The 27,273-nt window shown below is 48.2% G+C and overlaps 1 long non-coding RNA gene and 1 pseudogene across 4 annotated transcripts; one reads left to right on the top strand and one right to left on the bottom strand.

Moving 5' to 3' along the window:
• LOC142424072 (uncharacterized) overlaps positions 1-27,273 on the bottom strand; it is a 783,158-nt pseudogene that overhangs the window by 209,363 nt on the left and 546,522 nt on the right.
• LOC142424690 (uncharacterized) lies at positions 5,346-9,047 on the top strand. 4 transcript variants are annotated; one of them, XR_012779389.1, is made up of 4 exons: positions 5,346-5,532; positions 5,761-5,896; positions 6,361-6,490; positions 8,167-9,047. It is a non-coding gene; the product is annotated as an uncharacterized LOC142424690 (long non-coding RNA). The 4 variants fall into 4 exon arrangements; XR_012779387.1 differs by having other exon boundaries at positions 5,761-6,490; positions 8,167-8,237; positions 8,720-9,047; XR_012779388.1 differs by having other exon boundaries at positions 5,761-6,490; positions 8,720-9,047.

Raw genomic sequence — 27,273 nt, 5'->3', positions numbered from 1 at the left:
CTTTTTTTCCTTCCCTGACCTCCCCCAGCTTCCTACAGGGTTTTTGTTTTTGTTTTTTTTGAAACTTTTGCTCTCCTCGAGTGACTTGAGTTTTGAACACAACCCCGATCGATGTGGTGCTGTCGCGCTCTCCTGAGCCGGACCTAAGCCGCGCCAGAGGAGGGACGAGGGATGGACATTCATGGCGAATGGGACCGCTCCTCTCGCTCTGTCCGCGGGTCCCTACCCTCTTCCTGCCATCTGCTTGTTGGTGCGTGGGGAAAAGCAGGGGTGTGGAATCCTGATTTTCTGTGTCTGTTGTATGGCTTATGAGTGTGTGGCTCTGAGAGCCCAGAGGGGAGGGGAAGGCCCTCTTGTGTGGGGTTTGTCTGTGTTTGTCTCTCCATCATCCATCCATCCATCCATCCATCCATCCATCCATCCATCCATCACCTCTCCACAGAGGAATAGGTCCTGGCTGAGTTGCAGAATCTGGCTTGTTCTGCACGTGCGCTTAAAAAAAAATCTATCTATCTATCTATCTTCGCACACTCACTGCTGTTCGCCTTCCTGCGTGGGCAGCATGTGGGTCTTTCTCACCCAAGCGGCTACCTGGAGCAAGGGGTTGGGGAGGTCTGTCGTTCCAGGGACGGACTCTGCGACTGGTTTGAGTGAGTGAGCGAGCAATCTAACCCTGACTGTAGAGTTCTAGTTCTAGTTCAGAGTCCAAGTTTCTCAAACACAGCTGCCCCTCCCTCCTATTCTGTAAGGCGTCTGCTTTTCTAAAGGTGTGTAAGGACCACAGCCTGGGCCCCCCACAGAAGTCAGCCTGGTGGGTGGGGAATGTGGGAAGGCAAGCTTTCTCCCGAGTTGTCTCTCCCCCAGGCATATCCCACTGAAAGGTCATTCACCCAAGGTAGGTTCTGGGTTATTCTCCCTCAGGGTGGTCAGCCCTCTAGAGTAAGCAGACAGACACCACTGTTTATGCCACCATAGGTAGGTAGGTAGGTAGGTAGGTAGGTCCGCTCGCTTCCCATCAGGGTGGTAGTGGTAGAGGTTGAGCCCACTCGAGAGTGAGCAAGATTAGGCTGCTCCGTTGAGTCTAGTGGACCACCAAGTGCAGCTGAGAGTGGGCAAGCTTTACCCCTGAGCTGTGTCTGCCTCTGTTATTTCCATCTCATTCTATACAGGACTTCCATCTCTCTCTCCGCTGTAAGATTTAGCCTGCTGAGCCCACGATTCATTGTAGGGGGCTGTCCTTCCCCCGCCCCCACCGGGGGGAACATTCTTGGGACAGTGGAGAACTGTGAAGGGTATTATGATGGGGTGGGGGGTGCATGATGCAAAGGACGCGCCTGGCCAACACAGTCAGTGTATTCTGAGGACACAGGCCAGGGTAAAAGTTCAGCGGCGCCTATTAATGAGGTCTGTATTATGTCAAAGTGGCCCTGGGGAAGTTTCCCCCTGGGAGGGGCGTTTTCATTAGGTTCCCAAGGCAGAGAGGTTGGGGAGAAGCCCTTATGTCCAACAGGCCGGGTGGATGTGACTTGCGGGAGGCGTCTAGGCCACCGTCTCTGCTGTTTGCTTTGGTTTTCATTGAGAGGCCCACAAGAGGGGGAGAGGGGTTAGTCCTCAGGTTGCAAAGACGTTTTTCCTTTCCCTATAGGAAAGGGATAGAGAGGGGACCTCAGGGGTTGGGGGTTGGGGGGCGCGAGCGTGCTATGTTGGGTGGTGTGATCGGCTTACTGTGCCAACCTGGCCTATAAGAACAGTTGGGGTGTAATAAGGTCGTCGTTTTGATCCGGTGGGCAGAGAGATAAATGACTCTGTAAGCCCAGGTTCTCTCGCTCTCTTGCGGTGTCACCCCACCACGTGACTCCAATTGTGAGCTAATGTCTACAACCTGTGTGTGGGGGCAGGGCACTCGACCCATGGATCCTGCCGCTAAAGCGTGAGGTTTTTCCCCCCCTTTCAGATGTGCATAGCCATACCGCTGGTGCGATAGTACACTTCGCTTGAGCTTGGGATGGTCGGATCCGGTGATCTGTCTAAGCGTGGGGGACCCATCTGACTGCCTGCTGCCTCCGGCTGGACCGAGTGCATCGCTCTCTGGAAGACTCTGCTGTCTGCTTCCTTGACCTTGGACGGAGCAGCCCTTGCAAGACGAAGGATTTCCAGGCTACTACTAACTGTTTCATGAAAGTGATTCAAGCTGAGCCGTGTTGTTTCCCCCCTCCCCCCTCCCCGTCTGGGGAACTAAATTAGCTGTTACATTACTTTGCGTTTTGTGTGTGGTAGGGTGGAGGGGATAAAGGAGGTAGTGGGGGGAGTTAGGGCAGGTAATGGGGGGGGGTAGGTAGGTAGTGGTGGGAGCTAGGGTGTAGGGAGGAAGTGAGAGTGAGTGAGAGTGGGAGTGAGGTAGGGAGGTGAGGTAGGGCATAGGTAGGTAGGAAGTGAGAGTGAGAGTGGGAGTGCGGTGTAGAGGTGAGGTAGGGCATAGGTAGGTAGGAAGTGAGAGTGGGAGTTAGGTGGTGGGGAGTTAGGTAGCGAGAGGCAGGCAGGCAGGCAGGCAGGCAGGCTGTGATCTCATTGTGAAAGTCAGCCCTTGACACAAGGTTTTTGTGTCTCTGGCTTGTTCTGCTCGCGTGCCTGGGTCGGGCGTTCTGGGGCGTGAGGGCGGGGAGAGGGGAGGTTGGACACTTGTCACCCGCTCGCTCCGCCTGGTGGCCCAGTGTGCGTCCCTGGCCCAGTCTGCCGTGTTGAGGGTTGTCTGTCTGCGCTGTGCGGCGGTGTGCGCGGCGGAGGCGTGGGGGCCAGCCGGGCGCATCCCGTCTCTCCCTCCCTGACGACTAAGAGGCGCGCGGGCGCGCCTGTCTCCCTGTTCCTGGGTCGGCCCGGGTCGACCAGGGCGGCGGAGAGGGGCGAGGGATAGAAGAGAAGGAAAAAGTCGAGGGGCGGCCCGGGGTTCCCGGCCTCGCCAGGAACCACGGGCCGCCCTGGACAAGAGAGGTGGGTAGACCAGTGCTGCCTAGAAGAGATCCTGTCATCCTCCTCATCGCCGCTAGGGGGTATCACTGGGAGTCCCGTCAGGTCTACCCTTAGGCCAGGCGCGCGTGCACTATGGCGCACACGGTGGGACCGGCCACCACTCCCTCCTACTCCCAGTCACTCTGAGAGCCTAGAGAAGGCCCTCCTGTGAGAAGTTTCTCTGTTTCTCTGTCTCTCTCTCTCATCCATCCATCCATCCATCCATCCATCCATCCATCCATCCATCCATCCATCCATCCATCACCTCTCTTCACAAAGGAAGAGGGCCTGCGCAGCGAGAGGAGGGTGGGAAGGGAGGGCGTATGTTTGAACCTTCAACCCCTTATCCCCCATATATACGATGGCAGGCAGTGAATAATAAAACCTAAGCGTGACAAAGACAATACGACGCTTCTGTCCGTTTGATGGGATTGATCCACTTCAAACAGAGGGCACCAGGGGTGGTGAGTTAGTAGGTTTGGGGCTGGTCGACTGGGTGGCAGAGGTGGTGGTGGTTCTGCTGTTGCTGTGGCTGCACGATTGCATTGACTAAAGCGGGGTTCAAGGCACTCCTGAAACTTGACCAGGTGGCCCTAGTACTGTACACACACACACACACACACACACACACACACACACACACACACACTCTTTCCTTCAGGGATTTGAAGTTCCTGAAGACTAGACAGATTGCTCCTATTTCTCTGGTAACCCCATATGACAGTCACATCAGCCAGGCCCTACACATCTTCTCTCTGTTCTCCAGAATTAGTGCAGTGCATTAAAATAAACTGTTATTTATGTATCAGCGTAAACAAATGAGCCTTTATTCTGGTGAGTGGTGTGGGCGTTACAGAATTCCTTGTGAACTTGAAGGATAGGGGTGAAGTCTACCTGTCAATCAAATCCCAGCCTGAAGGTGCTTCCTTGTGGGCGTGGCCTCCTCACAAGGAGGGTTCCGGTAACTTCTCCTCTATCTCTGCCTCCACCTTCCTGTTGATGAGCCACGAGACCTTCGGGAACCCTAGAGATGTGTCCACCGCTTTTGGATCCACAAGATTCTGCGCTGGCTGGCCTGTGATCTTCCTGCATTCAGCATCATTGCATGTGGCTGCATGATTCTGAAGAGGTACTTATTTACTAGTATTGGACTTATGGACTGGATCTGGGCTGGGATGTTTTATTGATGCATAATTAGTTCTTGATATAAAACTAACAGATATGAGTGTCACTGGACTTGTTTCTCTAGTCCACCTGGCCTAATGCAAATGGCGAGGCGAGTTTGAAGGGAACATAGTTATTCTGTGGGGGCCGAGTTCGAAGCGGGTCTGGGGCACTCATGAAAGGGAAAACTGACTCCACACTATGCACCAGTGGCAGGAAGCTCTTCCTGAGCTGCCCTCAGATATTCCACCTCTGGGCTCCCAGGCGTCCTGAAGGGAGGCTTACTGATCTTCCAAGTTCATTCCGACTTAGTGGCCCCTGTTACAGAGAACTGCCTCACGATGTGGCCTAGGCTTCAAATAGGATGGCGAGACTTGGTCTCGCGTACTTTGGACATGCTGTGGGGAGAGACCAGCCCCTAGAGAAGGACATCCTGCTTGGTAAAGTGGAGGGGCAGGGAAAAGGAAGAAGGCCCTCAAGCAGATGGGCAGACAGGCGGCTACAGCCATGGACTCAAACTTAGCGCTGGTGAGGATAGTGCAGCCCCGCCGTGTTTTGTGCTTTTGTACATCAGGTTGCTTTGAGGCGAACCGGCTCGAGTATCTTGAAGAGAACAGACTGCCTGTCTTTTCTCCCACCTTGGGTTCAAGCCGCTGTTGTTTTCCGTTTACAGCGCTTAACCACGGTGCCAATAGGGCTCTGGAAGGGACCAGGGTGGGTCCACAGCTCGTTTTGTGGTCAGGTGCCCTCGAGTCCCTTCCCACTCACAGAGACCCCAAGTGACACCAGAGTGTCACCTTTAAGGCCGGTGATCACCTGGTCTTGCTTCAGCGGTACGGTTGGCGGGTTTGAACAAATGACCGTCAGTCAGCGGGTGAGCACTTAACTGCTGCCCTGTCAGGAATCCTGAGATTCTCCCCAGTCGGGAACCCCAAGCTGGCCTCCTAGGGAAGACAGCATCCACAGAGCCCCCAAGTCTAGATCAGGGCCAATGGCTTGGCTTCAGCTTTAGCGAACATGTGACCCGGTGCGGCCAATGGAGACTCGGTAAAAGCCCCGCCCCCGGCGGCGGCAGGAGCGAATTATTACCCTCCGGGCTGCCCTCCACGGTGGGCTCTGGCTCTCTCGCGAGACTCACGGCCGCCCCGCCCCGCCCCGCCCCGCCCCGCCTCCTTCAGTCCCCGGGCTCCGGGGTAGTGGTGGGTCCCGCGTGCGGCGTGCAGAGGGCAGAAGCCCGGGGAGAGGAGCCGGAAGACTTGGAAGGAGAGGAGGTGCGGGACGAGGAAGAGGCGCTGCTGAGCTGAGGGGCCCGGCTGCCGGCCGGCGCCCCGCGCGCGCGTGCCCGCTCCACCTGGACAGCAAGTGGGTCCCGTGGAAGCCGACGCGGACCAGAGGGGATGGACGGGCTCCTGGGGGCGGGCCTAATGCTCAGGGCGGGGCCTCTGAGGTTAGACTTCTGGGGGTTAGGAAGCGGGGCTGGGTGGCCTCCGAATGTCCTGGGCTTGGAGGCTAGGGGTTTCTGGGCGTGGCAACAAGAGAGGGCGAGGCCCTTGAGTTTGTTTTCAGCTCCGCATTTTCCTCGGGCCGCAGCACAGTGGCCAGTGGCTGAGTGGGTCTCTGGTGCACACGCTGGACGGCTGGTCGGTGGTGGAGAGCCTGGTGGTGCCCACGAAGCCGCCCGACAGCAGACTGGTCTTTGGCCGAGGCAACTTGGAGCAGCTGACAGGTGCGCTATGGGGGTTGGCAGCACAGACCCCTCTTCCCTGACCTGCCCGCCTGCCCGCCCACCCAGAGCCTGGGACCACCCCACAGCTGGCAAGCCCTTCCAGTATTGGCAAAGGCTGCAGCCCGGTCCCTGGAGAAACCCAGGGCTTTTAGCCCTGAACCTCAGACGTGGAAGTGGGACCTGCTGCCATGCACCCGCTGCCCCTGGGCAGGCGCCCCCTCGGCACCTGTCGCCCCACTCGCCATGCTGGGTGCAGAGCCCCTGCTGTCCTCAGCCACTTAGGTCCCTTGACCATCGTACCTGCGGCATAGCCCCCGTCCCCAGACCCCGTCAGACAGGCTGCCAATAATCTGCCTGCACTGACAGGGCTGTGGGGGTCACACACCTGCAAGGAGACCCCAGACTCCCCCTCTGCCCACTGTGTGGCTGTCCTGTGCACCCCTGAGGCACCCCACTGTCCTCAGAATGACTTCTAGGGCAGGTGTGTGAGGGCACCAGACTCCTGTGACGTCCTCTTCCGTTAGAGGAGCTCCGTGGATCCCCAGAAGTCACGTCTGTCTTCCTGAATGTGGAGAGAATGCCTCCTGACAAAAGGTAATCACACACCCGGGCTGAGCACCTGCAGCTACCAGGTGTGACTATTGACACAGGTGGGGGGCAGAGCCTGCTGCAGGACGATCAAGTCGGGGAGTAACAGAGGGATAGTCCCACTTTATCCATGGCCACCTGCCCAGCTGTGGTCTGCCTGTATGACACCTACTCAGGTGTGTATACCTGCCCAGGCGTGCAGGTGCATTCTCTGCCTAGATTTGCATCGACCAGGTTTGCCGCCTGCTCAGTTGTGTATCATGTTCCAGGGTTGTTCCCTGCTCAGATGTGTACTTGGCCAGGTGTTCATGTCCTCAACCATGACCCCTGCACAGGTGTGCTGAACACCCAACTGCACATCTGCCCAGGTGGTTGCCCCATGCTCAGGTTTGTTCGGTGCCCAGCTGAGCTCTCAGATGCTCCCCTCTTGGCCCTTGCAGAGGGAGCTGGAGACAGCCTGGGGCATGCAGGTGTTTGACTGCTTCACCATTGTGCTGTACATCCTCAGTTGCTACGCCTGCCCCAAGGAGGCCTGGCTGCAGCTGACCCTGGCTGAGATCCTCCTGCTTAGGTAGATTCTGGGATTCCCCCTGCACAGGTAGACTGGGATTCCCCCCTGCACAGTAGACTCTGGGATACCCCTGCTCAGGTGGACTCTTGTTAGAGGAAACCAACTTCTGACAACCAAAGGGTCAGTAGGCCCAGTTGTACGGTTATAGTATATGAAGATTACTGTAAAGTCAAAGAGAATAAGAACGATAAGAGAGAGATTAAATGTAGGAGTCAGATACATTTTATGGTAGCATGCTCACCTCAGCCCCTCTTGGTGGTCCATGTGGAAGGGGAAGAGAAGCGAGGCTGTCTTTACTATACTGGGATATTTACAGTTAGCCAAAAGACATGCACATTCAATCATACATACTGTCACAAGGTGGATGGCATCAACAGTCAGGTCCCTGAGCTCACAGGTGAGGAAACCTCAGACCTGCAGTGGGGGAAGGTGCGAGTGGGGCTGGTTGACAGGGCGGGAAGAGGTAGCAACAGGGTGTCTGCTCCTGTAGGGACCTAAAATCAAACCTGTGCACACTTTAAGGCAGTGTAGCTGGTCGGGGGGAAATGCTGGGAACGATATTTAAAGCAGGATGATGTACTTGGACTTACCTCTGACTCACCAAAGGGGAGGCTTTCCTACCAGGGAAGGCTAGCTTTCCAGATTCCCTCTGTTAAAAATTGGGGAATATAGTGCTCGCCACATGTCCCTCAGTGTTACAGTGTTAGTTTCCCAAAGACTCTGAGATCCCCCTGCTCAGGTGGATGCTGGCAGCCTTTGTCACCTCCCATCCTGACACAGCACAGACAACAGAGGATCATGGACACTAGAGGACAGTGTGGCTGTGATGAGTCATGGACAGTGGGGCAGTGGTGTATCATGGACAGCAGAAGACAGTGTGGGGCAGCAGTAAGCCCTAGGGTGGACCGCTGACCCTCATTGCTGAGCACCCTGTGGGTGCTGGTGGCAGATTCCGGGCCTGGTGCCCTCGTCTGTGGTGCACCTCGAGAAGGCTGCCAAGCAGATGCCATCGCAGACAGTGTCAGCAGGGCGAACACGAAGATAGCATGTGACGGGCGGGGAGGGGATGACCCACTTCTGCAGCCAACATGCCCTCCTGTTTCTGCACCAGGTCCGACCTGAAGGAGGACCCATCCCCCCTAGACCAACAGGGTGGGGGCTCTCGCTACATCATGGCCTCAGGTCTGTGTGCTCATGGCTTGCCCTTTGGGAGTTGCGCAGGGGGACCTTGAGAGACCTCGGGGCCTGAGTGTCCAGAGGGACACAGCAAGGGGATAGAAATCCAAGGCTTGAGGTCACAACTTTGTCTCCCAGATCTGGTGACCTGGAATCTGAGGTCCATGTGTGAGCAGGGTTGTGCTCCCTCAGGAGGCTTCCAGGGGAGGGTCCTCCCTCGTGTTCTCTCCCAGCTCCTGGGGGCCCTGTTACATTCCTGAGCTTGTGTCTGCATCTCTCCAACCTGTGCCTCCGTCTCTACAAGGCCGTCTCCCCTCTGTGTCCCTCTGTGTCCCACCTCCTCTGTTATAAGGAAAACCACTCCTGTAGGATATGGGCACCCCTGCTCCAGGGTGAGCTCAGGACACTGTTGTGATGTGAACTTGGTGGCACTGAACATGCCCTGGATGGTTTACCCCACCCTCGCCCTGGGATGATGTCGTCCATAGGTTCCATGCTCACGGCTCTCATGCAGGCCCAGGGTCCCATTCTGCTCCCCACCCGGAATTACGTCATGGACACAGGCGCAGATGACATGCTCACCCCACCCTCTGCCAGGCGCTGCAGGGGAGACCTTCCTGCAGGTGCAGCAGCATCTGCTGGAGGACAGGGAGGCACGGAACAAGGAGGTGCACAGGACCTCGCTACCAAACGGAGACTGCTATGCCACCAGGGCCACGAGCCCCCCACGGTTGCGGTCATGGGGTACACAAACTAGTGAGGACCTAGGGCATGAGGAGGGCTGCCCAGGCGGCGGGGGTTAATGTGGGGGAATAAAGACTGGGGGGTCGACATGGGTACACAGACTATGATGTAGGGAATGTAGGTACACAGACGGTAATGAGGAGGTGATGTGAGCACACAGATTGTGGTGAGAAGGGGATGTGGACACACTGGTGAGGAGAGGACATGGGCACACAGACTGGTGAAGGGATATGGGCACACAGTGGTGAGGAGGTTATGTGGGCACATAGACCACGCCCACCTGTGCACGTGACCATGCCAACCCGTGCATGTAACCAAACACCTGCTTATGTAACCACACTCACCTATGCACATGGCCACGCACACCTCCTCACTTGACCAGGCCAATGTATTAACATTAATTTCATTATCAGTATGTCCATGCCACTCTATAAAATAATTCTATAGATTAGCAATATTATTATTCATATTTTTCTGAACATTACATGGGAAATTAACTTAGCAAAGCCTAGAAACTAATAACTTCATAGCTGTTTTTTTTGAAACTTACTCTGTCTTCTTTAGATGTCTATATCATCTTATTAGTATCTTACTTCCCAGTACGAATACAAATGCACATAGTCTCATGTCAACTTGAAGATTTATCAAAGTACAGGGTGGAGCGTAGCCTTCCAATTATGCCTAATGGTATCTCCTTGTGTGCGTGGCCTCCTACTACGGAGAGTTCTGGGAACCTCCTCCCTCTCTGGCTTCAGCTTCCTGTTGCCTGACCCTGATGGCTGCAAGACCTCTGGAGATGTGCACACAGCCATTAGATCCACAAGACTTTGCACCCAACAACCTGCGACATTCCTGCATTCAGCAACAGTGCATGCGGCTTCATGAGTCTGGAGAAGAAATTATGGACTAGTATTAGATTTATGGACTTCAGTTGGACTGGGTTGGGATGATTTCCTGATTCAGAATTATTTCTGGATATAAAGCTTTTTCTTACACATATATGAATGTCACTGGATTTGTTTCTCTAGTCAACCTGGCCTTACACAATATGGTATCTAGGGAGTGGAATACTAGAGAAACAAATCATGAAGGCGGAGAGAGGATGCTTGCCTGACCTCTCTGCTTTCTGATAGTCTTTCTCTTTGACTAGCTGGAGGTCAAATATAGTAATGTATTTTACTTGTTCTCTTCTGGGAAGGACATGGGAAGTGAAGGTTCTGATGCCCAGAAGTTGTATTTGGTTATTTCGGTCTGAAATGTTGTAAAAATGAATGTGACAGGTGTAAATTTTGAGTTCAGGGGGCAAAAATACCCTTTGAACTTCTCTGAGGCCATGCTGGTTAGTCAAACTGGGTGACCAAAGGCCTGGTCCTAGCTTGGTGCCACCAGAGGCCTAAGACCATAATGCATGTGAATGGGATAGTTTAGATCAGAAAGGATTCAATTGGAATGTTTTCAGAATGTGTTTAGTATCTGACTGTATTAGGATTACATCGATCTTTTCTATCTATTTTTATTGCTATAACGCATCATAGAAATGATTCGTGGGAAATATGAATAGAGCATCTGGCCACTGACCCCTGTGGACCTAGTTCACAGGGACTAGAGTTGCAAACAAGAGCAGATTGCCTGGTCTCAAGTTTAAAGAGCTGTGGGAACCTGAGCCTATGACATAGCACAAGGGGGCTAAGGTGGGTGAGTATTTGTGACAGGGACTCTTGGTCAAAAGTCAAGACAGCTCATGGGCACCCGAGTGAGGCCAAGTGAGGTGGCCCACAATGAGTTGACCAAATGAAGAAAAGATTTTTGAGCTTGTGAATTGGTGCATCTTCCTGCTGACTTTATGGATGGCCTGTCCTGGTTTGACTTTAATGATGGATGCAGACACGCAGGTGCCATCTAGAATGAGATTCTTCACATCAACGAAAATGCTTGTATCCTCAGAGTCCTGGGTTGATAGAAGGGGCAGTAGAGACATTGGACACCCGGAATGTGGAAGACAAAGGCATGAAGAAGGTGGCTTAGCAACATGGATGGGTGGGGGAAATGTTGATAGGATTATAGAATGATGCTGTAGGTTTTCCCATAATTTCAATGTTAGGCATAGAATATTTTTGTTTTGTTTACTTATAGAATTTAAATGGTCTGCTTATAGTATTTAAATTGTTTTGTTTAATTATAGTATTTAAATGAGGCTGGCACACTTTGAGTGGTATGCATTTTAGTTTGATACTGTTAGATACAACTATGATTTTATGATTGTTTTGTTTTAAAATTATGGTTAAAGAGTTGTGGAAAGGTGTTAGGTTCATAAGGGGTGGTCTGTGCTAGTTACATAAGTTCATGTCAACTTGAAGATTTCTAAAAGGACAGGAGTGGAGTCTAGCTTGTCAATCAGGACACAGCATGATGGTACCTCTTTGTGGGCATGGCCTTCTCATCAGGAAGGCCCTGGGAACCTCTTCCTATCTCTCTGCCTTCATTCCTGCTGCCTGACCCCGATGGCTGCAAGAACTCCGGTGATGTTTACACAGCCATTGGATCCACACGACTTTGCACCCACTGGCCTGTGATATTCCTGCATTCGGCATTGTTTCATGTGGCTTTGTGAGTCTAAAGAGGAACTTATGGACTAGTGTAGGACTTAGGAACGTGAGTGTGCCTTGGCTGGGATGTTTTCTTGATATATAATGCTTCTCGATAGAAAGCTCTTTCTTATACCGACATGAGTATTACTGGGTTTGTTTCTTTAGTCAACCTGGCCTAACACACTCACTTTCATCTTTTTTTGTAGAGCTACTTAACTTTTCATATTTATTCTGCTTAGCCTTATATGTTATTCCCAAAATATATAAATTTAATGTATTTCAGGCTCAAAAAGATATACTTCTTTCAAGGAAACATTTGTAAAACAATATCCCTACCTTGCTTTATCTGTTTAGTGAAAAAAAAGTTTCAGCTGTGCACTCTCCATGTGTCTACCCAAAATCATTTTTTACAAGGCTCTTTGTGAATTTTTCGATTACTTGACTCAGAAAGGGATTATTTCAAAATGATATATGCTACTCTAGGCAAGGGGAATTATATGCAATTTATGATAAAGTAATTATACTGTCATACAAATGAGATGTGTAATATGACCCATCAATAAAATATATTTGTATATATGTAACAAAGATTTCATGAGGGTTCTCACTCTGATTTTTGGATTTCTCCATCTTAGAATTCTCTGATAATTATTTCGTAGGTGCCATACATTTCATTTTCCTTGAAGTCATTTGATTGCATTATAACTTAAGTTATATTCTCAGAGAAGATCTTATTACTGTTCATAGAAAGTAACTTATGGAATTATTTTCAGTTAAAATTCCCATACGGCATACCTTAATCATATCTGAAGGTCTTTTCCTTATATATATTTCAAATTGCTGCTCACTCTGATTAAATTGGTGAGCCCCAGTATTGTTTTATTTGTACTTTTTCCTTTTATCTATTTTATCAATTTTACTTATTTATTTTACGTTAAAATATTTTCCCAGTAGGCTAAAACTTTTAGACAATACTTTCTGATTTGAGCTACAAACCCCACGGTCAGCAGTTTGAATCCACCACTCAATCCCAGTGGGAAAGATGTAGAGAGACCTCTGTCCCTCTGAAGATTTACAGTCTGGGAAAAAGAGGGAACTCCTGCTCTGTTCTACAAGATCACTATGAGTCTGAATCAACTTGATGGCTGTTAGTTAGTAGGGGGGATTTTTTTTTTTTTGCTTTGCATTGGTTACTTTAACCACAATTCATCCTGTTCCAGCTTTATCCTATTTCTCTTTTGCTATTCCAACAAGTAATTGCAGATCAGATCATTATGAACCATAAAATTTCCATTAGCTGATTTAGCATATTGCACTTTGAAGCACAGGGTCAGCAGTTCAAACTCACCAACCCTTCATGAAAGAAAAATGAGGCTTTCTGCTCCCATTAAGAGTAACAACCTATACTATGTTCTGCCTTCATTCTGGTTTCAGTAATTCCTCTCAGTTACCTTGGCCTTGGTCACTCCCTACGATGGATGAACCCCTCAGGACCAGCGGTGAGAGTGGCGACACCGGGAGGCAAGGGGGTGTAGAAAGAGAGAACCGATCTTGAGGATCTATGGGGAACCTCCTCTCTGGGAGATGGGCAATGGGAATGTGGGTGAGGGGAGACGCTGGGCAGTGTAAGATAAGATAAAATAATTATTTATAATCTACTAAGGGTTCAGGGGAAAGGGGTGTGTGACCATGCCCGCCTGCACACGTGAGCACCCCCACCTCCGCTGATGACCATGTCCACCTGTGCACGTGACCACCCCACCAGTGCAGGTGACCACGCCCACCTGCACACGTGACTAGGGACACTTGCCCACGTGACCATGCCCACCATCACAGGTGACCATGGCAACCTCTGCACATGACCACGCCTACCTGTTCATGTGACCAAACCCACCTTTGCACATGACCACGCCAACCTGCGCATGTGACCAGGCTTGCCTGTGCTCGTGACTATGCCCACCTGCGCACTTGACCACCCCAAACTGCGCACTTCTGCATGTTACCAGGCTTGCCTGCGCACGTGTCCACAGACACCTGCACATGTGACCACGCCCAACTTTTGCAGTATGTATTGGTGGTTAGTTCATCAAATATGGCGTCAGCCAACTGTCCAGGAGCCTAAACAAATAGAGAAGCACACAATAAAAGGGAATGGGGATGTGGTGACTGAATCAATTCGAGGCCAGTGGGTTTAGGGTGGAAAAAGACCACCCCCATGCCCAGCACTTTCCCTTCCTCAGGCAAGAATCGGATAGCCTCTCCTCCTCATTTCTTATCGCCCCGACCATAACCTGTTACTGGGGAAACTTGGAAAAAAAATCAGACACATTAAAAAGAAAGAAAAAGTTCAGCCACCACCACAGAATCCCATTGCCATGCAGAAAGCAGTGCCAGAAGCCCAACCTCGGTCACCGCGCAGAGGTGTTGACCAAGCCCGCATGGAGCCCGAACAAATAAGATGTTAATTGCAGCTTTGCCTAGAAAAAACTACTATTGTTTCAGCCAGAGATGTGCAGCCCTTTGCTTGCCCAGACATGCCCCGCCCAGCAGACGGGATCAATGCCTCCGGATTCCGATGCTGGAACCACAGCTCTCCGCTGGCGACAGGTCGGTAGGTGCTGAAAGACACAGTGAGAAACCACCGAGTCCTGTTTGGACTCCGCACCCCTCCTAGGCCCCTGCCTGGCCTCCCAGAGGGCTTCTCCTGCCCCTTAGCCGCCGCCAGCCGCAGCGGTGGGAACAGAGGATGCATCCAGCTCCCAGACTTAGAACACGCAGCTTTCGGGATGTGCTTGGTTCTGAGCAGCCCTGACGTGTGGGCGCTCTGTGGCCCTTGGCTGGAGCTCCGAGGAGACCCCGCTGCCGCCCCTGGTCCCCCGCCGCCGCCACCGCCAAGGCGCTCGCCCGCCCGCCTGCGCCCTGGGAGGGGGGGGGGCAGCGCTCAGGGACAGGTGCCATGGCCGCGCCGCGCGCCGCCTCCAGCCTCGGGCTGGCCACCCGGCGCTCCGCAGCCAGTGCGGGGGCCCAAGGCGTGCGAGGACGCGCGCGCGCGAGCACGAGCACGAGCACGAGCACGCGGGGGGGGGGGGCGGTCGGCGGTGGGCGAGCGCGCCCCAGGGTCAAGGGAGCGCGCGCACTCCAGTGACAGAGCTTTACTATCTCGCTCCCTCGTGCGCCTCACTCCTCGCCTGGCGTGCAAACCGCTTCCAGACACAGCACGGGCCGAGGATTTTCCTCCCAGCGCCCTCCCTCTCCCCTTTCCCTTCCTGGCCTTCGGTCCATCCGTACCCGAGGTGGGCAGGCTGAGGAGGGGGCGCGGCGGAAACGGGGAGCAGCCAAAGCTGAGCGTTCGCATCGGACTGCGAGCACTGGTGTGAGAAACCCAGCGCCGGACAAACCAGCCTGCAGGCGCCGCAGTCGCCGCCGGGCACTTCGCGTCTGGGCGCGTTTTCCCTCCTTCCCCCCTTCTTCTAGGCTCATCGGTTTGTTGTGGGGACTGATTTGAGGAAAACAAATCCTCCACCTGAAGCCACTTCTTCTTGCCTTTTTTTTTTTTTTTTTTGGTTTCCTCAGAGTCTCTCTTCGCGGGGGGTGGGGGGTGGGGTGGGGGTTTCCCTCAGGACTTGGAGGTTGGTTCCCGCGGCGCCGGGCTCTGGGCTCCCGGGTCTTTTTTTCCTCGCACCCTCTTTTTTTGGTCACCGCATCTCTGCCGTCGGCTCCGTGCATGTGTGCATTTTTTCAGACTAAAACCTGATTTGGGGCGCTGAGCCGGGGAAATGGGCCACGGTGATCTGGACCGAAGGGGAGTCTCTCGGTTAGTGTTGCTGGGACTCGTGCCTGAGCTTTGGGAGTGGAAGGTAAGGACGGGGTCTGGGTCCCCTTCCCTCCGCCGGGGCTGGGGGGTTGGTGAGGGTCGTCGCCGAGGGGCTCTGCACTAGGCATAGGGGGAGAGAGGACAAGGCGAGGAGGGGCTGCTGCCCGCATGCGAGCATCCCTGATGGGCTGCGTTCACTTCCACGCTGCAGTGGAAAAGTTGGCGAAGTCTGGTTTCCCAGCGAGGTGCTGGGTTCGGAAGGAATGGGCAGAGAGACGGGGAAAATCTGGTGGTTGTGTGTGATTGAGGTAATTTTATGGGGTGGGGGGATTTGAGGTTAATAGGAAGTTAAAATAAGGGGAGGCAGTGTGTCTTCGATTGGTGAACATTTTTGGTGGAGTGATGGCGCCGTCAATGTTTGGCTAAACTAAAGTGTCACCCAGAAAAATCAGTTTTGAGAACAGCTCAACCAAACACTGGTTTGCTCCTCAGCAGGAGACAAATAAATTAATAAATAAAGACATCCAGCCTCCCAGAGACTTAGGTGGCCAACACTAGAGCCACCCCGCCCCCATTCTTCCAGCATCGCTGTCACTAGTAAAGAGGGAAACAGCAGTGGTTTGAACTGGCCCTGCAGTCCTGGGGGGTGGGGATGAGGCGGGGGAGTCTCAGTGATGCATGTTAGATTGTTTAGAAGGAAAGGAGACTGGACGCCGAGGCTGCTTAAAGAATCTAAGATACCAAGCATGATGTCCAGAGGCGTGAAAGTGAAATCTGAGCGATTTCCTCAATCTTTGTAATCCTGGCAGAGCCCAGCACAGCACTGCAGACATACCCTGTCAAATACATGGAAGCAAAAGTACCAGCATTCATAAGGAAATGAAATACGACCTCTTTCTGAGCTCTACCGAGTCTAAAATGAAGCCCCCTTTCATGGATGGAATTCCTAATTTAGACACTTATTGTCACATTGACTTTCAACGCCTACACTCTATCCTGAAGAACACCGCGCAGACCTGCATTGCCTGCAAAGTGCTACAGCAAAGGGGGGGGGGCCAGAAATTCCTACAACTTTCCTTTCCTTTTTTTAAACACTTTTAAATGTGCACTGACTTAATTCCCTGAAGCAGAAAATGTATCATTCATTAAACTCTGTGCCTGCCACCAGACAACACTGTTTTGATAGTTGCAGTGATTCTGATGTTATTTCAGACTGCTGCTCTATAGAGATTCAGAATTTGGGGCTGTTTTTGCCTGTATCAAGAGTAGAATTTGAATTACCATCTCGAAAATGCAGCTCTAGCTTCAGAGACTTTCCATACTGGATTCTGTGTGCATGCGTTGGTGTGTGTTATGCAACGGATGCCCCAGGCAAAGGGATGGACACTCTTTAACTATCTATATGTCTGTGTGTCTGTCTCTGTTTACAGAACAGTGGAAGAGACTGCAGCCTAAAGATTTAATGTTAACTTGGCATCACTTTCCTCAGCTCAGAGGCTAAACAGAAAAGCAGTGTCATTTATTCTAAGAAATAACTTCTTAAAGGTTAAAGCAGGAACGAAATTGAAGTTATTTTTGGATAACAAGTTCTAGAGGTAAATATAACCAAGGATTACTTTATTATGCAAGACCAAGATTTAAAAAAAAAAGGAAGGAAGGCAGGAAAGGAGGAGCTTTGGAACTGTGATCGGAAAGGGAGCAATTCAATCATTGAAATCTGCTAGGAAAGAAAGGGCTAATATCTGGTATCTACCATGTGTACATCTCAAATTACAGTAGATAACCCCAGATATAATAACACTGATTTTTAAAAAAGAGACAATTTAAAAACTCACGGCAGCTCCATGACTGTGGTTCTGGGATTTTTCACTGACATTGCTTTTGGATACAGATACTAATACAGTGATTCACTTTATTTTTCCCAAGGGGCATGTCACATCGAAATGACTACCTCCAGGCCTGGTTTTCAGTGGTGATGCCGAACAAGTATCTGCTCTGTACCTAGCCATCTAAGCCCTCTCCCAGATGGTAGTTTTAAAATCCTGCCAGTCCAGAGGGATGCCCAGGCTTTTGCACAGGAATTTTCTCATCAGTATACATGGTGGCCCCTGCAAAAGCAAGTAGGGGCATTTGGGAAATGATGTTCCATCTGCAACAAATTTTAATCTATGCTTTTAAAATTGTGCCTATAATTTATCATAATTGCTTTTCACATTTTAGAGAAAAGAAATAATGTGATGACAGCTGTTCCCAGATTTCAGATTAGATTTTGTGTGATGATGTTTACTGCCGACAGAAGACTGAAGAAGGCGGGTGGGGGCGGGGGGAGACTATATAGGTTGATTAAAAAATTCCAATAATGGACATATGGGTTATGATCTAGATCATCCTACATTTTATTCTCTTCATCCACACATAGTGCACTTTTAGGATATCCTCCTAGATACATTAGGGCATTCCTATTAATAATCTATTAAATGTTCTTTTTAAATTACATGTGGAGAATTTGGCCATTGTGTATGACCACGTGAGGGCGCTGTTCACACAGCAGCGGATAGTTTACTGGCATTATAAAATAAAAATCACCTGCCCTTCTTTTTAAAAGGGGTTTTTACTGAAATCTTGAAAACAGCTGGCTGTAATATTGGAAGGAGTTTCTTTTTTCAATGCGCATCGACTTGCATTTTACTTTCATTGCCATGTTTACAGGCCAAATGACATAGGATGAAGGGTGTTCGCAACCTGCTGATTTATATATTTTCCACCTATCTCCTGGTTATGTTTGGATTTAATGCTGCCCAAGACTTCTGGTGTTCAACTTTGGTGAAAGCAGTCATTCATGGATCGTATTCTGCAAGTGAATTGTTTCCCCAAAACTTTAAAAACTGCACTTGGACGCTGGAAAATCCAGATCCAACCAAATATAGCATTTACCTGAAATTTTCCAAAAAGGACCTAGCTGCTCTAACTTTTCCCTCCTGGCTTATCAGTTTGATCATTTTTCTCATGAAAAGATAAAGGATATTTTAAGAAAGACCCATTCTATAATGCAACTCTGCAGGTCCAAGAATGCTTTCGTTTTTCTACAATATGATAAAAATTTTATTCAGATACGCCGGGTATTTCCAACTGATTTCCCAGGATTACAGAAAAAAGGGGAAGAAGATCAGAAATCTTTTTTTGAGTTTTTGGTGTTGAACAAGGTGAGCCCAAGCCAGTTTGGTTGCCACATCTTATGCACTTGGTTGGAGAGCTGCCTAAAGTCGGAAAATGGGAGAACAGAATCCTGTGGGATCATGTATACAAAATGCACCTGCCCTCAGCATTTGGGAGAGTGGGGGATCGATGACCAGTCCCTGGTTTTGTTAAATAACGTGGTGTTACCCCTGCATGAGCAGACGGAGGGCTGCCTGACCCAGGAGCTGCAAACTACCCAGGTCTGCAATCTTACCAGGGAGGTCAAGCGACCGCCCAAAGAAGGTAAGTGCCCAAAGGACAGTGGGGGGACAGGGTGGTGGTGGTGGTGGTGCTGGCTTGGATCACAATGTTCTGGGTGGGGAATGAGGACTGTGCTGACTTTGGGGGATGGGGCAAACACAGGCTGTTTCACAGCCCAGGACTAATCTTTGCTGCATTACATTGCCATCTTTGAATTCCGTTGGTTTGTGACCTTTCGGATACAGAAAGGACCTTTAAACTTGTTTGAAGGTTCCAGGTTTTAATGGTGGGACTTTGAGAATGGGATTGCTCCATCACACTACCCAGAAGGAAGTGCAGACTGAAAGGCTCGGAAATGTGGCTGACAGCTTGCATTGGAGGTGGGAGGCGGGGTGACTTGACTTGCCATGCTGAGTCCCTTGCTCAGGCTGCAGACCTTGGAGGGGCCTACACGCACAGCCATGCACACAGTGCTGAGCAATGAAGTGGTAGGCGCCCCTTGCCTCCTGCCTAACCCTAGATTCTCTTTACTTCCTATCCCTGTGCCCCCCTTGCCTTCCCTGGCTCCCTCAAGCCTCACCACCCTGGCAAGTCTGATCTTAAACCCCAAAGACTAAAAGGGACCTTAAACTTCTTAACTAGCCTTTTAGGTTCCAAGTGACCTTCAGACAGGAGACTATAAATTGCCTCCCCACCCCCACCTGGATTTTGTTTGACATGCTTTGCCCTATAGACCTCTTGAGCTCGCACTGTCCTGGGTCAGCAGAACCCCAGGTGGGACCCAACTGGAAGCACAAACTCTCTGGGGTCTGCCTGGCCTGTGAAGTCATGTGCAGGCTGGAAGGGGAGGCCTGACCGGAATTAAAACATACAGATTTAACTTGCTCTCTTTGTGGGGTCAAGTTCATGAGACTACTGTGGCTTGTGCTAAAAAAAAAAAAAAAGCAGATCCTTTCAGACCCCATTTACCGTTTGCGTGCTTCCTGGTCCTCTGCCCTTACACCCAGAGAGAGACAGGCCTGCCAGAGATGAGCTTGTGGGGGGAGGGGGTGTACCCCCAAACAAACAGTGCAACGGAAATGCGGAGGAAAGAATGAAAGTCCTGGAGTGATTTATAGCTTTTGCCCAGTCCCTGTGGGAAGAGATGCCAGAGGATTTAAGATTGTGGATTAGGCTTAATAGAGCAAGAAAGTGTGACATATTTTGAGAAAATGACTTTCCTGTTTGGAAGGTTAAAGGATGGGTTTCGTTCTTGTGAGGACCGAGCTGATACGTATTCCTTCTTGCTCCCAAAAGTTGCAACCAGGGAATGTGTTGATTTTTATGCAAGAAATGTTTTCCGATTGCCACAAAGATCCCTGTCTGTGCAAAGGGACAGCCAAGATCCAGTCCCTCTCCCCTCCCTCCCCCAACAGAAGTTGCCTTTGTGGGCAATATAAAATTGACACGTTGTTGGAGAATTTTCTTTAAGGGTAGCCAACGCTTTGTAAGGGGAGGGAGAGAGGCAAGGAGAACTCAAACTAAGCTTCTGCGGTTTCCCTGGTGGATGCAGTGTGCGGGGGAGGGATTGTGGTTGCACCCTGGTACTGGGAGGGGGGGGGAAGATATGCCCCCAAATAAGTGTAAGCTAATGGCAGTGTGAGGGGGGCGAAACACCCATAAGATTCTACTGGACATCCCTTCACTAACATCTGTGACTGAAGAAAACAAAGTGGTTTTAAGTTACAGCAGATCTTTTCTCCAGTAAAAATCCCAGAGAAGCTCTTGCAACTGCAGGGATGGTATTTAACACCATTAAAACGAATTAGTGTCCCCTAGAATAAGAAGCTACAGTACACACAGAAAATGCGATCTTACAAACTGTCTATTTAGGCAATTAACACCAGAAACAAGTTTTGTTGTTGTTGTTGTTTTAATGAAATCTCTTCAATGGTTATAATGCTATCATGGAATTGGTTGGTCAGAAAGTGAACCCACTTTCACAGCCTTTCTGTGAAAGGCAGCAAATGAGAAAAACAATGTCACTGGGACCACATTGAGAGAAGATGTTTCTTCTGGTCATGAGATGTAGATTAAGGGAGGGCTGGGATTTATGGAAACCATGATAATTGTTCATATTAGTGGTGGATATACAATGATTTGAAAATTGTTAATGCCACGTCAAACATTTCTAGGATGCTATGCATAAGGCTTGACTTTAAAATCACAGAGTTGTGCTGCTTATCCAATCTTATTCCCTGTGTGCTCCCTCTCACCCCACCCCGCCTTTTTTTTTTAAAGGATCATTTTATTGGGGGCGCTTACTTCTACTTTTTATGATAGCATTTAATCCTTGGTGTGAAAATGAGACTTTAAACATACGTATGTTTTATATTCCTCAACGAATTCTGTTTACTAGGGAAACAGTCTACATATCCTGTTAGTGATGAGGGGAATAAATCAAAGATTATTTTCTCTAGTTAATGGCTCCCATTGTATCCCTTGTAATCAGTCCCTAAAGCCTCAAATAGAAATGCTTTTCATGTGGATTACCTCCTAGAAATGACACAGATTTGGCAAAATAAAAATTGTGCACCGAGTCAATGCAAATCCACACGGTCTGGTGTGGCACTGATGATAATGGCAAAGGTATATCAAATGTTAAATATTGTGAATGTGCCCATTGGGATTACAAGGTCATATTTAATTAGTCTGTGTCAGGAATACTTTACGATAGGACTCCCACTAGCCTGTTCTTTAATACCATTCATGACTTTCCCAATCTGAAAGCAGTGAGAGGAAAACTGTGACTGTAGTGACGGCATCAAATGCAATCTTGAATCTGCGATCAAAGTAAACTATTGTGCCGATGGTTCGTTAAAGAACTAACATGCTTGTACATTTAAGTGTCTCTAATTGAAGATCGTAATTTACGTACTTTGAGGTAGCATGCAATCTTGGTTGTCAATCCTTTCAATGTCCCATAATATGAAATTGTGAAGAGGTGTAAATCAATACAATAAGGGCTTTTTGAAATAGATACCATGATGTTTTGTTTCAGGCAGTTATTTAAGCAATATAACAGAGAAACTTCTTTGCATATATAGATATTTCTACTTTTAAAGGAAACTCAAACACCATTCCTGTTCACCTGTTTTTTTTCAGCTGTGTTGACTCTGGACAGAGGCTGGCAAACATTCATGAGAACATCTTCAGTATTCTTGAGAGCTTTTCTACACTTTATAGAACTATTAGCATAGATGATTCTAGACTATCTAAGATATAAAATGAGATATAAGATCTTATTTATTACAAGTTTCATAAAGAAACAGTTTGAACAGAAGAAGTCCATACCAGGATATCTAAATCACTTAATAGGCATTAATAGAGCCTTTGTTCCTTACTGACATCAATGGCCCTACTTATGTGAAGGGAAATTGGTACCCCTGTATAGAATCCAGGAAATCTGAAAACACACACTCATTTGTCTCTCTATTCCACCCCTGCTAATTCTTGAGTTCTACTACCCCAGGGAAGTCTAACCATGTGTCTGTTTAAACTTGACCCGTTTCCGTACACATACACATGTTTAGGCACACATAAGCACTTTAAAGCAATTTACAGCCTTTCCAGTTTAATTGTCCTTGGTTCTTTCTACCTGCATTATTCTTGCCCCCACATGACTTTTTAGCCCCCTTTCATCCTCCTCTTTACCTTTGCTGTCTTCCATCCTTTCCTTTGTAAGTAACTGGCATGAGTCCGCATTCTTTATCAGGACGTAGGAAGGAGTACTGATATAGAGGTAGTGGTTCTTGGAAGAAACAGAGTCAGGTTGTTCCACCTCTTTGCCATTTACACAGATTATACTTCTCCTCCGGCATTTAGTATAGTAGACTGTTTTCTTCCTCCCACCCCATTCTTGACACGTTCCTCTCCTTCCAGCAGACATTGACTTCTTCAAGAATAAAGACTGGGAAATAAAAGAATAAAAACTGGTTCTTGAACGTGACTAACACAATCTAAGTAGGGTTTCAGCAAGCATTTGCTTACACAAAGCTTAAATGACCAAAATTAAAAGGAAAAAATGTCTAGGAAAGACGAGAATCCGCTGATTACATGCAGTAGAGGAAAAAGTGTGTTACACTGAGGCAGCAGCCATCTCTCACTTTCCTTTATTTCTCAGGGCACAAGGGCTACCATTATAGAATTTCCAAATTCATTAATATATTACTCACGCATGTTTCTTATTTCCAAGGTACGACTTAATAAAATTTTAAGAGGAATGGATTCATTAAGAAATATTGTTGATTTTGTATACAAGGAGACTTCAAAAAAGTTCATGGAAATATGGAATTATGTCCATGAAATATTGAAGCCCTTTCATACAGTTTTTTAAAATGTAATGATCGATATAGCATGCTATCTATGAGGGGTTATAAAAAAATTGGAAAAAAGCTCCACTGGTAGAACTTTAGTAGGGCACATGTTCACACTAGGTAAGCATCAGCAACTCACTCAGAGTTAGTGCACCCGGTGGCATCACCTGGGACTGTTCTTTCTGGTCACAGAGAATTTTTTTTGTAAAAGCAGTTTTGCTCAGCATTTTTTCTGTGATGGCTAATTTAAGAGAACAGCAGACAACTGTGAGATTTATTTCCTCTTCGAGAAAGATGCTGCAAAAACTGTTGTGATGTTGAACACAGCTTACAAGGACAGCACTATGGGAAAAACTCAAGTTTGAAAATGAGTGGTTTTCTCATGTCAAAAAACATGAACTTTTGACTTACAATAAACCTCATTCTGGACATCCATCTACTTCCCAAACAAAGAAAATGTCAGCATGTAGTGGTGCATTTGGTTCCACCAGGTCAGACTGTTAATCAAGCTTTCTGTTTAGAGGTTCTGAAAAGATTGTGTAATAGGGTGCGACAAAAAATGCCTGATTGTGGCAGACGGGGGACTGGCTTTGCCACCACGACAACATACCTGGTCTTGCAGCCCTCTCAGCGGGCCAGTTTTTGGCAAAAACAGTGTGCCTCTCTTGCCCCATACACCTTACTCACCTGACCCCACTTCTTGCAGCATTTTTTTGTTTTTGAGGATGAAGAGGGACATAAAAGAACAGATTTGGGGACTAGAAGAGGTGAAGAAAAAGCAAAGGAGGTGCTGCCAGCCATCCAAACAGATGAGTTTGAAAATGTTTCCAAGAATGGCATTGCAGTTTGACAAATGCATTAAGTATCATAGAGAGTACTTTGAAGGTGAGAAGGGTATTTTGTAAAAAAAAAATTTAAATACATAAGTTTGAGGGGCAACAATGCTGGTTGTTTTGGGTATTGTACATAGCTCTCTAGAAAGTTTGCAAATTTCTGTTTGGTCATCTTCATGTCTCTCAACGTTTCTCATTTTTTTCTGGTCTATCATTACTTCTATAGCAATGATAGTTTCCAAATCCTTCCACAATTTGAGGACAAAGAGGAGAGGAGTTCAAAAAGTTCTTGGAAAAATAGAATTAAAAGATACTGGAAGATTCCTACAGATTTTTTTAAAGCCCTCTCATATGCAATCTCTTTCCAAGAAAGAGGAAAGGATACAATTTCATGTCAAGTTTAGCGCTTCTGTTATTCGCCCTGTATAACTATAGTACTGATTGATTATTACTAATAGTGTAGGCTTAGTCAAGAATGTTCTTTTCTCATTTTTGTCTTGTTTTTTCCCCAAACAATTTAGGAAATAACTTGCATATAAAGTGTTTAATGTAGAAAAATTCTATTAGGATTACTTTTTAAGGTAAATAATTTTAATAAACTAAGAGAAATATGAAAACCTGAGTTAAATGTAAGTATGCATATGTGCATTCTGGCACACATGCACCACTCGGCCAAGAGATGTGTCTGGTAAGGTTTTATGATCGCTGTAGGCAAACGTGTTAAAGGTTAGTTTTCTTCTGAAAGTGACATGGGGGATTGTACTTGGGCTCTAGCTTCAAGCATGCCTTTACTTCCTATAGAAGCAATTTTATTGTTACATGAAAAAAAAACTTCTTGAGAGAGCTACTTTTATTACACTTAAAAAAAAGAATTCATCTGGCATATATTAGGAAAGGCATCCATCTCCTGAATCAGAAATACATTTTCATTAAAATAATTAAATATTCTTACTGTATTCAGAAGATCATATGCTGAGTTTTAAGATTTTGAACCAGAGGGAAACGAGTTTGAATGATTCTTTCTCTACATAGTAACTGTTACTCTATGTTAGCACTTTTCTATTTTTTTTGTTTCTAAATCATTTTATTCGGGGCTCATACAACTCTTATCACAGTCCATACATACAGCAATTATATAAAGCACATTTGTTTTTTTTTTGTTTTGTTTTTATTTTTATTTTTTTTTTAATTTTAACAATTTATTGGGGCTGATACAATTCTTTTCACAGTTCATACATATACATACATCAATTGTATAAAGCACATCTGTACAGTCTTTGCCCTAATCATTTTTTCTCTTTTCTTCTTTTACATTTTATTAGGGACTCAAACAACTCTTACCACAATCCATACATATACATACATCAATTGTATAAAGCACATCCATACATTCCCTGCCCCAATCATTCTCAAGGCATTTGCTCTCCACTTAAGCCCCTTGCATCAGGTCCTCTTTTTTTTTCCCCCTCCCTCCCCTTTCCCCCCCTCCCTCATATGCCCTTGGTAATTTATACCTCGTTATTTTGTCATATCTTGCCCTATCCGGAGTCTCCCTTCCCCCCTTCTCTGCTGTCCCTCTCCCAGGGAAGAGGTCACATGTGGATCCTTGTAATCAGTTCCCCCTTTCCAACCCACTCACCCTCCACTCTCCCAGCATCGTCCCTCACACACTTGGTCCTGAAGGTATCATCCACCCTGGATTCCCTGTACCTCCAACCCTCATATGTACCAGTGTACAGCCTCTGTCCTATCCAGCCCTGCAAGGTAGAATTCGGATCATGGTAGTTGGGGGGAGGAAGCATCCAGGATCTGGGGGAAAGCTGTGTTCTTCATCGATACTACCTCACACCCTAATTAACCCATCTCCTCTCCTAAACCCCTCTATGGGGGGATCTCCATTGGCCGACACTTGGGCCTTGGGTCTCCACTCTGCACTTCCCCCTTTATTTAATATGATATATATATATATATACACACACACACATACATATATACATATACACATGTATACACATACATACACACACATATCTTTTTTTTTTTGCATGATGCCTTATATCTGGTCCCTTGGGCACCTCGTGATCGCACTGGCCGGTGTGCTTCTTCCATGTGGGCTTATTTGCTTCTGAGCTAGGTGGCCGCTTGTTCACCTTCAAGCCTTTAAGACCCCAGACACTATCTCTTTTGATAGCCGGGCACCATCAGCTTTCTTCACCACATTTGCTTGTGCACCCATTTGTCTTCAGCGATCCTATCATGGAGGTGTGCAGTCAATGATATGATTTTTTGTTCTTTGATGCCTGGTAACTGATCCCTTTGGGACCACTCGATCACACAGGCTGGTGTGTTCTTCCATGTGGACTTTGTTGCTTCTGAGCTAGATGGCCGCTTGTTTATCTTCAAGCCTTTAAGACCCCAGTCACTATCTCTTTTGATAGCCGGGCACCATCAGCTTTCTTCACCACATTTACTTGTTCACCCACTTTGGCTCCAGCCGTTGTGTCGGGAGAGTGAGCATCATAGAGTTCCAATTTAATAAAAGAAAGTATTCATGCATTGAGGGAGTGTTTGAGTAGAGGCCCAAGGTCCTTCCGCCACCTTAATACTTGACCTATAAATATAGACACATAGATCTATTTCCCCATCCTCCTATATATATTTGCATGTACATGTCTTTGTCTAGACCTCCATGAATGCCCTTTGACTCCTAGCTCTTTCCTCCATCTCCCTTGACCTTCCTCCTGCCCCACTACCATGCTTCATTGCCACTTGGGCTAGAGTATACCTCTTCTCTAAGCAACCTTACCCTTGATCATTTCCCACCAGGCCTGCCACTCCCCCTTCTCTACCATTTGGGGTCCCATGTTTTTCCCTTGTCCCTGGGTTTGTTAACACCACTTCCTTACCCCCCCTACCCCCCCCCCAAGTCCCCCCGGAACTGTCGGTCCCGTTGTTTTTCCTCCAGATAGTTCATCCAGCCTGTCCTATTCAGACAGACCTGTGGAGTCACTAACATGCACGAAAACTAGACAGAGGAACACAAAGCAACAGTATACAACCAGACAACAAAACAACCAAAACAAACCACTGAAAAAGAACAGAACAAAACAGTTCACAAGAGAAAAGCTTGTAGTTAGTTCAGGGATCATTTGCTGGCCCTTAGGAGCGTTTTCCAGTCCAGTCTGTTGGGGCACCACGCCCTGGCCCCAAAGTCCACTTTCAGCATTCCCTGGGGACCTTGCCACTCCATTCCCTTGCTGTTCCGCTGCA

This window comes from Tenrec ecaudatus, chromosome 13 (assembly GCF_050624435.1).
Source record: "Tenrec ecaudatus isolate mTenEca1 chromosome 13, mTenEca1.hap1, whole genome shotgun sequence".
In the NCBI taxonomy this organism is placed as follows: Eukaryota; Metazoa; Chordata; class Mammalia; order Afrosoricida; family Tenrecidae; genus Tenrec; species Tenrec ecaudatus.
This window is presented reverse-complemented; position numbering and strand designations above follow the sequence as displayed.